The sequence below is a fragment of the Silene latifolia genome, chromosome Y (assembly GCF_048544455.1).
Source record: "Silene latifolia isolate original U9 population chromosome Y, ASM4854445v1, whole genome shotgun sequence".
NCBI lineage: Eukaryota > Viridiplantae > Streptophyta > Magnoliopsida > Caryophyllales > Caryophyllaceae > Silene > Silene latifolia.
In genome coordinates, this window is record NC_133538.1 from 79,307,264 (window position 1) to 79,321,936 (window position 14,673).

The window sequence follows — 14,673 nt, forward strand, 5'->3', positions numbered from 1 at the left end:
ATGATGGACATATGGTGTCCATGGGACTTAAACGTGTACCAAGTCTATGTTAGATTTTGAAATGAAATAAAAGTGTTGTTTTTGTTTATGTTCATAATCACATTTGTTTTTATCTTAATTTATACATTGTTACATCCAAACGGGTTGTAATGACAATTGAACCCCGTTAAAGTGAACACGGATTAACATAGTATTTGCCCATAGTCACTTGTATGAGGTGACGTCTCGAAGTGACTAGAGTGTGATGCGATTGATGGCAAGTTCACGTGCCATAGAGTCATGTGAGATGACTAGTCGATCACATAGGCATACTGTTAGGAACATTTTGTCGGGCCTTATGACCGCTTACAGAGTTTTGGCAAATTTATATAGCCTGGTCGTGGCGAGAGCTGCTATAGTATTCAAATAAGTCGATTCTTTTGACTAAAGACTATTCGCCTAAGATGGCACAGTTTCAGATTAACTTTAATTTGTGTTACTACGACCTTCGTAAATGGGGTCAAATGGGCATATTTTGGGTTATGATGGCTGTGGCTAGTCGAAGGGAATAAGTGCGATAGGAATTGTCCACCCCTAGTCAGGGTTATAACAATATCTCAGGGCCACTCGAGGAGTAATGAACTGGAAATGCGAGGCCACGCTCGGAATGTATCCATGGTGGATGAATCCGGTCAATCAGTTATTCTCCAGATCGAGGAAACCACTCTCGATATGATCACTTGCAAGTACGACCTGAAAGACACCTTGCATTGAGTGGGAGATAGTAATAGGACAAGAGAATCGGTGACGCACACTTGTCGAGGACAAGTGGGAGATTGTTGGAATAAGTGTCCTCCGACAATAATGCGATCACAACTGTTGATCATAATGATCACATGTTTAAGTCTCATTTTTTAAAGAATACAATTGGGAAGTATTTTTACTGTCAATTGGTCAACATATATCGGTAATGATTGGCTGACTAGAGTTTGACATTACTGTCGTGCGACGGTGGTGATCAGTTGATCCCCTAGGTCATACCTATAGGGCAACACTCTTAATTGATCAATTAATTGATCGTATAACGTTACGAGTCAATTAATTTAATTAAAATTGACGGATAATTTTGGAAGTAATATTTACGTATCTCATTGAAATTGATTAAAATGAGATACGGTCTGAGTAATCGAATTGTATCATTACTCAGATGAAATTATTGTTTAAGGAAACAATTAAATTTGAATGAATTATTATAAATACAAATTGTTGTGATTTATAATTGGTAAATTATTTTGGTACAAGTAATTATGAATTACTAAGTCGATTTTTGTATATGACGTATTTTTATTAATACGTTGATTTTTAATATGTTAAAAATACATAACAAATTTATGTAACATATGGCATGTGACATATTGACAATTGACAAAAATAAAATGGACTCCATGTTATCGATATGTGCCGAAAAGATGAGGAAGATTAGGCAAATATTAAGTTATTTTATTAGTGGTAAACAACATGATGACCTACTAACCTAGCCTTGTATACCTATTGCTCATTGTGAAGAACAACTAGGGCATGCATTGGCTCCTTCCCGTGCTCTCTTCCAACCGGTTTTTGGGAAGAAAACCCTTGTGGTTTTTCTTATTATTTTACCTAATATTCACTAAGATTGAGACTAGTGATTATTCATTCATTCATCTCACAAAAATAAGAGTTTTTAGAAAGAGAAAATTTCCTCTATAATTCCTCTCTCTCAGCCGGTTTTGGGAGAGATACCAAATAATTTTTGGGTCAATTTTTCTTATAAAATTAATATTATCTAGTATACATTATATTAATTTTAATTAAGAGTAAGCTTTGGGTATAAATCCTTGGGAGAGATCCTACACTTGGGTCTTTGTTCATCCAAAAGGAAAGCTCAAGAACAAAAGAGAAGGAGATCTCTTTTGTGCCCATATGAACCGAAATTCCAATGTAAGGATGAATGTTTCTTCTTTATTTTGTTAAATTGTTTGCATGCATAAGATCAGTTGTTAATTTTATGACAAATTAAAATGGAACATACATGAATATGTTAGTATATAGATCTACTTTTCCTTCACTCAAGTGATCCCTTATATATATATATATATATATATATATATATATATATATATATATATATATATATATATATATATATATATATATATATATATAGTCAAGATCCGGTGAGAACGGTCCTTCGGTGAGAACGGTAAGAACGATAAGCAATAACCTCTCGCTCCTACTATTTAATCTGTAAGTCGTTTTCACCCAAGTTTACCACTTCAGCTCCCTCTTCTCCTGAAAATCCAGCTTCTTTCATATTATCCAACTTCAAACAGCCGTATTACGAACAAATTACAACAATCAAGTCATCAAATTACAATTATAATTGCATTAACTATGATAGCTAATCTAGCTAGGAAACTCCAGATCATCCATCACATTCAGTTGATTAGGTGATTGATAAAAGGATTATTTACAATTATATTTGTACCTTCAAATTCCAGATCATCTAGCACGAAAATGGCAATGATAATCAATTGATTATTTCATCAAACCTTGAATGCTAGTACTCCTCAAAGGGTACTAATTTGAAATTCCGGAAACGATTCGCCGCACTCAGGATCATCGTTAGCAAGAACTCCGGTATGTTAGGCCACGAAACTACATTGATTTAAGTTCGACTCAGCTTTCGTCGTCGTCCTTGCAACAACGGTGGAGCATGACTCGACGCATGACCTCTCCAATACTGACATATGCTGCTCATTTTTGTTCTGATGATTTTGTTGTTGAGTAAGGGCGGATTCAAGCGTAGTATAACGAAAGTTCGTCGCGACAGTATGCCAATTACATTCTTATTATTTGGTCATTTGCGATTCTGGTTGTGGCCTTGCCAAATGAGAGTAATTGCAACTTGTCCTTTACTGGATTTGTGGCAACTTGGATATCCTGATTATGGTCATTCGCATTGTTGCTACAAAATTAATTGAGAATGAATTTGGGTTGTTCATTTGTTTAATCATAGAATTGAATCATTTCTAGTGCTTACGATTTTGGATTTGTGGGTATTGACTGTACGGTGATGTATAATCCCGATTTGCAAACCCCAGATCTGGTTTCTCCTTTATCCGATTGCAGCCGCTGATGATGACCACCAGTAAGACGGCGAACCACCATAATACCGACTACTTCGGCGATGACCCATTTCATAAACCTCTAACATTCCCGATTATCGAACCCCTATCATTCCCGATTTTAGAGTTTCACCTCTTCTAAAGCCAGTGTATCTAGGAACAATTTTGGTGTATCTCAAAGCACTTTTAATGTATCTAGTAAAATTTTTGATGTACTTATGGTAGATGCATAAAAATAGTTTTTAGATACATAAAATAATGGTGTAGATACATTTTTTTGAGAGACGATGAACGTTAGGTGGTCCAGTCGGACGGGCATAGGTAGTGTTGCCAGTGCTGGTGAGCGGCAACAAGATGGTTTGCGGGTGAATAAAACTGGAATTGTTCGATGGAAGCCAGTGAAGAAGAAGAAAAGGAGAGAGGTAGATAGAAAATGCGGCAATTTTTGTGGTCACGGTGGTCGTAAGTGGGAGGTGGTCTTGCTTGGGTGGTTGCTGGTAGACGTTGGTCGTCGGCGATGACATTGATTTCGCCTGGGGTTAAGATACTCGTGGTATGACTATTGATACCAGGGGAGAGTTTAGGAGTGAGATAGTAAATTAATAGGATGGTTATGTTTAATAGATCTAATATCAGCCCTTGATATGATGTTAATCTAATGGTCCATGCTTGTTCTCACCGTTCTCACTGAATGTTCGTTCTCACCGGATCCTAAATCTATATATATATATATATATATATATATATATATATATATATATATATATATATATATATATATATATATATATATATATATATAAGTCCCTTATATATTTTGAGTCCATAAGTCCCTCCCACAACCCTCGGATCATGCATGGTGGAAGGTTGAGATTGAAAGCAAGAAACACACTTAACACTAATTAATTTACTTCTCTCTCTAGTTTTAGTAATAAAATCACTAATTCGTTATCATACACAATTAACATCACCTTTTGTCTTATACTTCAAAGTTTGTGAAAATTTTGTTAACATTTTTCCTGGTTCGGTTTTTTCATATTTTTTTTTCGAGACAAGTTTTCGACATTTTAGGATTTTACGAGTGCAATTCTAACAGGAAAAAGTGTAATTTTAAGGAATATTTACGAGAATTTTGCGTTTTACAAGTTTAACTTCAATCTTTTCCGAGTGATTTTAACGAATAATATTTTGAATTTTTGTAATTTTATCACAAGTTATTGTAATTTAGCATTTTACGAGTGTTATTTTAATGACAAAAAGTGTTATTTTAGTCCAGGTAAGTGTAATTTCAGTCCAATGAGATTGTTATTTTTAGTCAAGGAGAATGTAATTTTAGTCCAGAAAAGTGTAATTTTAATCCAGAAAAGTATAATTTCAGTCCACTGAGAATGTAATTTTAGTCCATTGAGAGTGTAACATTAGTCCAATGACAATATGAGAATATGACCAAGTCCATTGAGAGTGTAACATTAGTCCAATAGAAGTAAGTGTAATTCTAGCAGAAAAAGTGTAATTTTAGCCGAAAAAAGTGTTATTCTAGCAGAAAAAAGTATAATTTTAATAGAAAAAAGTGTAATTTTAGCGGAGAAAAGTGTAATTTTAACAGAAAAAAGTGTAATTTTAGCGGAGAAAAGTGTAATTTTAACAGAAAAAAGTGTAATTCTAACAACAACAAAAAGTGTAATTTTAGCAGAAAAAGTGTAATTTTAGCCGGAAAAAGTGTTATTCTAGCAGAAAAAAGTATAATTTTAACATAAAAAAGTGTAATTTTAATGGAGAAAAGTGTAATTCTAACAACAACAAAAAGTGTAATTTTAACAGAAATAAGTGCAATTGTAATGGAGAAAAGTGTAATTTTAACAGAAGAAAGTGTAATTTTAACAGAAAAAAGTGTAATTTTAATAGAAAAAAGTGTAATTTTAAGAAAGAAAAGTGTAACTTTAACAAGTTTAAAGTTAATAGAGAAAAATGTAATTTTAATAGAGAAAACTGTAATTTTAATAAGTGTAACTTTAATAGAGAAAAGTGTAACTTTAATGGTGTAATTTTAATAAAATCATAACTTTAGGAGAACATAAAAATTAACAAATAAAGAGAAAATCAGAAAAAAATAGATCAAGGTTTTTCATTTGTTTTTTTAAAAACAAACTCAAATTTCCAATATCAAAACAAATCAAACACAAATCAAACCGAAAAATAAAACGAGATATCAAAAACCACTAAATCTAAAGAAAATGAAAAACATAAAACATAAACGAGCCAACAACCACCACCAATCAAACCTTAATTTTTTTTTAAAAAAAAAAACAGATCTGGGTAAGGAAAAAAAAGAAGGAAGAATAAAAGGAAAAAAAGAAGGAAAAAGAGGAAGGAGAAAAACAAAAGGAAAAAAAAAACCACAACAATAACATCCCCAGCCCACTTCTTTTTTTAAAAAAAAAAAGAAAAAAAAAAGAAAGAAGCTTGACAGTCGAAAAAGGAGGAGAAGAAAGAGGAGAAAGGAAAAAAAAAAAAAACAAAACCACAACAAAGAACATCCCCAGCACACTAATTTTTTATTAAAAAAAAAAAGGAAAGAAACTTGACAATCGAAAAAGGAGGAGAAGAAAAAGGAGAGAAAAGGCCATGGTTAGGGTGGTAATGGTGTGTCGGTGGCGGCAGGAGGAAGTAGTGGTGGTGTGGATGGCGGTAGGCAGGGCAGGAAGGGAGGCGGAAGGAAGGGTGGTCGGTGGCAGCAGGCGGGTAGGTGGGCGTGGGTCTGGTTGTAGGGGCGGCGAGGAGGTGGCTCGTGATGGGTTGGTGGTGTGTCGGGAGGTGATGGCTCGTGATGGGTAGGTCGATGGTGGTGGTGGTTGGTGAGTCTCATTGTTTTTTTGTTAGGATGAGAGTATTATGTGGGTTTTGAATTAATTTAGTTTTTAGAGAGGGAGTAGAGAAATGAATTGTGTGAATGAGAGAGAAGTAGGTGGAAAAATAAATGTTATATAGTAGATTAATAATTGATTAGTGTAGATTAGTAAAGTAGAGAGGGTGAGTGTTTAATTATGCATTAATCCTCCTTTTTTTTCTTCCAATCTCAACCCTTCATCTTCTCCATCCAAAGGCTCATAATGAGACTTATGGACTCACATGTAAGAGGACTTACATGATCCTAATACATATATATATATATATATATATATATATATATATATATATATATATATATATATATATATATATATATAGAAAGGATCAACTAAGGCCACTTATATATTTGAGTCCATAAGTCCTTCTAAGGGCCATTGGATCAAGGCAATGGAAGGCTAGGATTTGATGTCAATATGTGGCTACAAATTAATCCCTCCACCTTTTTCTCTAATTAACTCATCAATTCAATAAACCAACCTCACTAATCATTTATCATTTCATTATCACAACTCCTCCTCCTCTCTCTACATCTCACTTTTCTCTCCTCTCTAAAAAAACCCCAAAATGCCAAAAAATCAAAACCCAAATAAATAACCCACTCCTCTCATGTTCATTCACCACCACCCACCACCACCCCACCCGACACCAACTCACCACCCACCACTGCCGCCACCCCACCGCCGCCACCTGGTTTTTTTTTTTTTTTCACCTCGGTTTTTTTCGGGTTTTTTTTTTTTTTTTTTTTTTTTTCGTTTGGTGTTTATTTTTATGTTTTGAGTTGTTTTTTCCATTCTTTTTTTTTGTTGTCTTTTATTTTCTTTTATTTTGTTACTTCTCATTTTTTATTCATTTTCTCAAATCTCTTCTTGTTATACTTTTTTTTTAAGATTTCGGGTTTTAAATCTCGTTTTTTTTATTGAAGTTTTTTTATTGTACTTTTTTGACTTATTGGTTTTTTTAATATCATCTTCTTATGTGTTGTTTCAAATTTGAATTTATAGTTCTAAAGTTATACAAATTTGGTCAAAAGTTAATACAAAAAATGACTGAAGTTATACAAATAAGGATTAAAGTTATACAAAAAATTGGACTAAAGTTATACAAAAATGAACCAAAGTTATACAAAAATAGACCAAAGTTATACAAAAAAAGACTAAATTTATACAAAAATTGAACTAAAGTTATACAAATATGGATTAAAGTTATACAAATATGGACTAAAGTTATACAAAAATGAACCAAAGTTATACAAAAATTGGACTAAAGTTATACAAAAATTTTGTATAACTTTGGTTCATTTTTGTATAACTCTGGTTCATTTTTGTATAACTTTAATCCAATTTTTTGTATAACTTTAGTCCAATTTTTGTATAACTTTAGTCTTTTTTTGTATAACTTTGGCCTATTTTTGTATAACTTTGGTTCATTTTTGTATAACTTTAGTCCATTTTTGTATAACTTTGGTTCATTTTTGTATAACTTTGGTTCATTTTTGTATAACTTTAATCCAATTTTTTGTATAACTTTAGTCCAATTTTTGTATAACTTTAGTCTTTTTTTGTATAACTTTGGTCTATTTTTGTTTAACTTTAGTCCATTGTTGTATGACTTTAGTCCAATTTTTGTATAACTTTAGTCTTTTTTTGTATAACTTTGGTCTATTTTTGTATAACTTTGGTTCATTTTTGTATAACTTTAGTCCATTTTTGTATAACTTTGGTTTATTTTTGTATAACTTTGGTTCATTTTTGTATAACTTTAGTCCAATTTTTTGTATAACTTTAGTCCAATTTTTGTATAACTTTGGTCTTTTTTTGTATAACTTTGGTCTATTTTTGTTTAACTTTAGTCCATTTTTGTATAACTTTAGTCCATATTTGTATAACTTTAATCCATATTTGTATAACTTTAGTCCATTTTTGTATAACTTTGGTCCATTTTTGTATAACTTTGGTTCATTTTTGTATAACTTTAAGTCCAAATAACTCTAGTCCATAAAGTGACATTATTTAGTCCAAAATTGTGCATCTTTAGTCCAAAAATGAAGAGAAATGAGAAGAATAAGAGATTTAATATTTTAAGCGTATAACTTTAGTCCAAAATTGTATAACTTTAGTCCAAAATTGTATAACTTTAATGCACGCAGTGTATAACTTTAATAGACAAGATGTATAACTTTAATGCACCCAGTGTATAACTTTAATGTTTTAAGTGTATAACTTTAGTCGTAAATAGTATAACTTTTATAAAAATCAAATAAATATAAAAAATCGTAATTAATCAACAAATATTAAATCTGAAAAAAAAATTAAAAAATAACAAAAACCAAAAAAACTCATAATAACAAAAACAAAAACCAAATAACAATTATAAAACCAAATAACCAAATAACAATAATAAAACCAAATAACCAAATACCAAATAACAATAATAAAATCATGATTCATCAAAAAAAAATTAACAATGAAATACAATACAATAACAATAATTTGACAAATTTATATACCGTGTGTATAACTTTAATGCATGCAGTGTATAACTTCAATAGACAAGATGTATAACTTTAGTCCAAATTTTGTGTAACTTCAATTTATACAATGTATAACTTTAGACATTAACAGTATAACTCTATTTTGATTATTGTATAACTTTAGCCCAAAATATGAAACTTCAAAAAAAAATTAATTTCCTATATAGATCTGAAAATTAAAAAGAAGAAAAACCGTAAAACTAACCAAAACTAGATCTACAATAAAAAAAAACCAAATAACAATGACAAAAATCAAATAACAATAATAAAAAAACCAAATAACAATAACAATAACAAAAAACCAAATAAAAATAATAAAACCAAATACCAAATAACAATAATAAAAAAACAATAAACAAAACAAAAACAATTAAAATTCACAAAAACCTACTGATTGAAAACACAACAAATAGAGAAAAAAAAAACAAAAAAAAAGGAGGTGATGAGGAGAGGCGGAGGGAGACGAAAAAGGGAGAGCATGGCAGTGAGGGGATCTGGCGGCGGTGGTTCGCAGTGGAGGCGGGAGGTAAGGTGTGAAGAGGTGGAGGTCGAAATGGTGGTTGTTGTCGGCTGAAAAAAAAAAGAAAAAAGGAGAGGAAGGAGAAGAGGTCGGTTACAGGGGGCGAGTGAGGAGAGAAGGGTGGTTGCGGTGGAGGGAGGAGGGAGGCGGGTGGTTGTTGTCGTGGAGTTGTTGCAGTGGAGGGAGGAAGGAGGCGGGTGGTGGAGAGGAGGGTGGTCGGGGAGATCTAACGACAGGCGGGTTTGGTGGTGACGACAGGCAGTGAGGGGATCTGGCGACGGGCGGGTTTTGTGGTGGTGAGGGGAAGGCCGGTTGTGGGGTGGTTCGTGGTGGTGGAAGGGTGGTGTTGTCGTTGTTGTTTTGTTTTGTTTTGGTGCGTGGCAATGGTGGCGGTGCGTGGCAATGGTGGCGGTGGGAGTGGTTGTTGAAGGTGGGTGATTTTGTGGTGGGATAATGAGAGGAGAGGGTTTTTTTTTTTTTGTTTTTTTTGGTTGGTAATTCTAGAGAGAAATGAGATATAGAGAGAGAGTAGGTGGGTGGGATAATGAGAGGAGGTTAGGATAGGCTGAGTGTTTAAGGGAGTTTGAGTGATTAAGGAAGATAATTAGCTGAGATGAAATTGTAGCCTTTCATTTAGATACAATCTCATCCCTCCACCCCTTCCATCCAAGGGTTCTTATAAGGACTTAGGGCCTTATATGGTATCAAGGCCTTATAGGAACCCTTCTCTCTCTCTCTCTCTCTCTCTCTCTCTATCTATCTATCTATCTATATATATATATATATATATATATATATATATATATATATATATATATATATATATATATATATATATATATATATATATATATATATATATATATATAGAGGAAGGATCAACTAAGGTCCTCTATATATTTGAGTCCATAAGTCCTATTGTGAGCCATTGGATGGAGGGAGATGGATGGCCAAGATCAACCTCCAAAAGTGTGTTTATGTACTAATATCACTCATTCTCTCCTCCTTCACTAATCCTTCTAATTAATCACTAATTCACTATAACTTCTTTTCCTCTCATCCACTTCTCTCATATATCACACAACTCATCTTCTCTCTAAAACCCCAAAAAATAAAAACCCCAAAAATCCAAATAAATAAAAAACCCAAAACCCAAATAAATAAATAAAACCCAAAAAATCCAATTAAATCAAAAAACCCAAAAATCCAATTAAATCAAAAAACCCAAATAAATCATTCATTCTTCTCTTCCTCATTCACCACCACCCACCACTATCCCACCCGACACCAACTCACCGCCCACCACCGCCGCCACCGCACCGCCGCCACCGCACGCCGCCAACTTTTTTTTTTTTTTTTTTTTTTTTTTTTTTTTTCGTTTGGTCTTTATTTTCATGTTTTGAGTTGTTTTTTCTATTCATTTTTTGTTGTTGTCTTTTATTTTCTTTTATTTTGTTACTTCTCCTTTTTTATTCATTTTCTCAAATCTCTTCTTGTTATACTTTTTTTTAAAGATTTCGGGTTTTAAATCTTGTTATTTGGTTTATTTTAGATTTCGGGTTTGGTTGGGTTGTTGGTTTTTTGGTTTTATTATTGTTATTTGGTTTTTTGTTTTTGTTATTATGAGTTTTTTTGGTTTTTGTTATTATTTTTTTTTTTTCATATTTTTCATATTTATTGTTTGATTTTTTAACTATTTACGACTAAAGTTATACATTTTATGACCAAAGTTATACAAAAATGCACCAAAGTTATACAAAAAATGGACTAAAGTTATACAAAAAATTGGACTAAAGTTATACAAAAATGAACCAGAGTTATACAAAAATGAACCAAAGTTATACAAGAATGAACCAAAGTTATACAAGAATGGACCAAAGTTATACAAATATGGACTAAAGTTATACAAAAAAAGACTGAAGTTATACAAAAATAGACCAAAGTTATACAAAAATGGATTAAAGTTATACAAAAATGGACCAAAGTTATACAAAAATGAACCAGAGTTATACAAAAATGAACCAGAGTTATACAAAAAATGCACCAAAGTTATACAAAAAATGGACTAAAGTTATACAAAAATGCACCAGAGTTATACAAAAATGCACCAGAGTTATACAAAAATGGACCAAAGTTATACAAAAAATGGACTAAAGTTATACAAAAATGGACTTTGGTGCATGTTTGTATAACTCTGGTGCATTTTTGTACAACTTTGGTGCATGTTTGTATAACTCTGGTGCATTTTTGTATAACTTTAGTCCAATTTTTGTAGAACTTTAGTCCATTTTTTTGTATAACTTTAGTCCATTTTTTGTATAACTTTGGTGCATTTTTTTATAACTCTGGTCTATTTTTGTATAACTTTGGTTCATTTTTGTATAACTTTGGTCCAATTTTTGTATAACTTTAGTCCAATTTTTGTATAACTTTAGTCCAATTTTTTTTATAACTTTAGTCCATTTTTTGTATAACTTTGGTGCATTTTTGTATAACTTTGGTTCATTTTTGTATAACTTTAGTCCAATTTTTGTATAACTTTAGTCCAATTTTTGTATAACTTTAGTCCATAATTGTATAACTCTAGTCCTTCATATGTATAACTTTAGTCCATATTTGTAAAACTTTAGTCCAAAATTGTATAACTTTAGTCATATAATGTATAACTCTATGCATATGATGTATAACTCTAGGCATATAATGTATAACTCTAGGCATTTAATGTATAACTCTAGTAAAAATATTTATAATTCTAGTCAAAAGATGTAAAACTCTAGTCACAATCTGTATAACTCTAGACATACAATGTATAACTCTAGGCATTTGATGTATAACTCTAGTCAAAAAAAAAAAAATAACAACAAAAAAACAAAAAAAATAATATGAAAAATCTAAAACAAATCTAAAAATCTAAAAACTAGATCTAAATAAATAACAACATAATAAGTAAATAACAAAAAAAAAAAAAAAAAAAAAAAAAAACCAACAACCCAACCCAACCCGAAATCTGAAATAAACCAAATAACAATAAAAAAAAACCAAATAACAAAACCAAATTTAAATATCGTGTGTATAACTCTAATGCACATAGTGTATAACTTTAATAGACAAGATGTATAACTTTAGTCCAAAAAATCAAATAACAACAACAAGATTTAAATAACAATTAAAAAAAAACCAAATAACAAAAAAAAAAAACCAAATGTAAATATCGTGTGTATAACTCTAATGCACGCAGTGTATAACTTTAATAGACAAGATGTATAACTTTAATGTTTTAATTGTATAACTTTAGTCATAAATAGTGTAACTTTTATAAAAATCAATTAAATATGAAAAATTAAAATCAATAAGGAAAAAAAAAAACCGTTAATCTAACAAAAAAACTCGTAAATCTAAGGAAAACAAAATCAAAACAAAATAACAAAATAAAAAAAACAACAAGAATCAAAACAAAATCAAAACAAAATAACAAAATAAAAACAAAAAAGAACAAAAAAGGGACATAACAACAAAACAATAAACGCATAAACGCATAAACAATAAACGCATAAACAAAACAAAAAAGGGCTGCCGGTTTTGTAAACAAAACAAAACAAATCGAAAAAAAGAAAGTTAAAAAAAAATTGCAGATTTGAAGGAGAGGATGGAGAAATGAGTGGTGGGCTCGGTGGTGATGGGGGAGGAAGGAGGGCGGCATGAGACGGTGGTGGCGTTTTCTGGGTAGATCTGAGACAAGAGGGAGACGACAGATGGCGGTGGTTTCGTGGTTTGTGGTGGCTGTCCGGTTTGGTGGTGGGGTCAGTGGTGGATGTCCAGTTTGGTGGGGGTGGTTTTCGGAGGCGGAAGGAAGGCAGAGGCATGACGGAGGGAGAAATGCGGAGGAAGGGCGGAGAGTCATGACGGAGGGAGAAATGGTGGATGTCCGGTTTGGTGTTGGTGGGGTGGTGTTGTGGTGGCTGCAGGAGGAGGAAAGACGGAGGGGTAGAGAGCGTGTGGTGTGGTGGAGGTCGTCAGTGGTGGTATCGGCGTGCGGTGGTTGAAGCCGGGTTAGGAGATGTGGTGGATGGTTTGGTTGGTGAGCAGTGGGTGATGAGGGAGGGAGGTGGTTCTCGGTGGTGGTGGGTCTGTTGTTCTCTTGTTTTTCTTTTTTTTGGTTTTTTTTTTTGTTGGTTTTTTTGTTGTTGATTTGGTTTTTTTTTTTTTTTGAGAGAATGAGAGAAAGATGAGAGAGAATGAGTGTATGAGAGAAATGTGAATGAATGAATAATGAGGATGTGAGTTGGGAGATTAGAATGGTGGTAGAGTTATACAAAATTAGGTAGAGTTATACACAATTAGGGAAGAAGATTAGGGAGGGTGAATTGTGACCCTTCAATGAGATGTAATCTCATCCCTCCATCCCTTCCATCCAAAAGCCCTTATAAGGACTTAGGGACTTATATGATAAGAGGACCTTATAAGAACCACTCTCTATATATATATATATATATATATATATATATATATATAAATAGGATCTCGTGCGAACCTAAAGTTCGGTGCGAACTTACGAACTAATCTGAATATGGTCAGATTCAACGCACTCCCAACTTCACACCGACATATCCCCCCTCCCCCTTTTTTACTCCATTAAACCTGACCTCCATTCACCTAATTACTTTCACTCCACCTTCACCAAATATCACCCTCAACACCGGAGCATCTCCGACGTATTCCACGCCAGCGCACTTTCATCGTGCATACAACTCCACAAACCTCAACACCAAATTCACTCATCAAAATCCCCAATTTTATGGTTTAATTCTTCAATCAGTACGTAAATATAAAATGCGGTTGTTAATTCGATGAATTCCGCTCAATTCAGGGTTTAATATTTCAATTGATTTGTAAAATGCCATGTTAATTTGATGAATTCCAACAGTTATCATCATCATCATCGTCCTCTAATGGTGGCGACATCATCACCACCATCAATTTTATCAGCATCATCGTTTCCAAGTATTTTGTTGCCGGAGATTTCATCGGCGTCGCATTATTGTTCGTTTAGCAAATAGTTCCGATTTGCTCTGATTTTTGATATTTCGCTTCAATTCTTGTAGATCTAGTAATTAAATCTGAAATTTTGGTAATAAAATTGAGAAGGCGGCTTCGGTGATCGGCTATGGTAGCTCGACGAAGTGAGGGATGGGTGGAGTGGCGAGGGGAATTATGTGATTGGGAGATTGATGGTCACAGTGTATGGTTGTCGATTACGGGTGGTTCTTACACAAGTGCGAAATAATTATCCTAAACGTTTTCTGTCCTAAATTTAGAATACATGCCCCTCTCGTTTAATCACATTAAGTTGTGAAATACACTTCTTTAAGTTACTAGATACATATATTCAACTAACTAGATACATTCGCTTAAGTTGCTAGATACACTTATTTAAATTTTTAGATACAAACATCTAGCTTGCTAAATACATTCTTTTAAGTCACTAGATACATATCTCTAGCTAGTTAGATACACTCATTTACCTTGTTAGATACATATCTCTAGCAATCTAGATAGACTCATTTACCTTC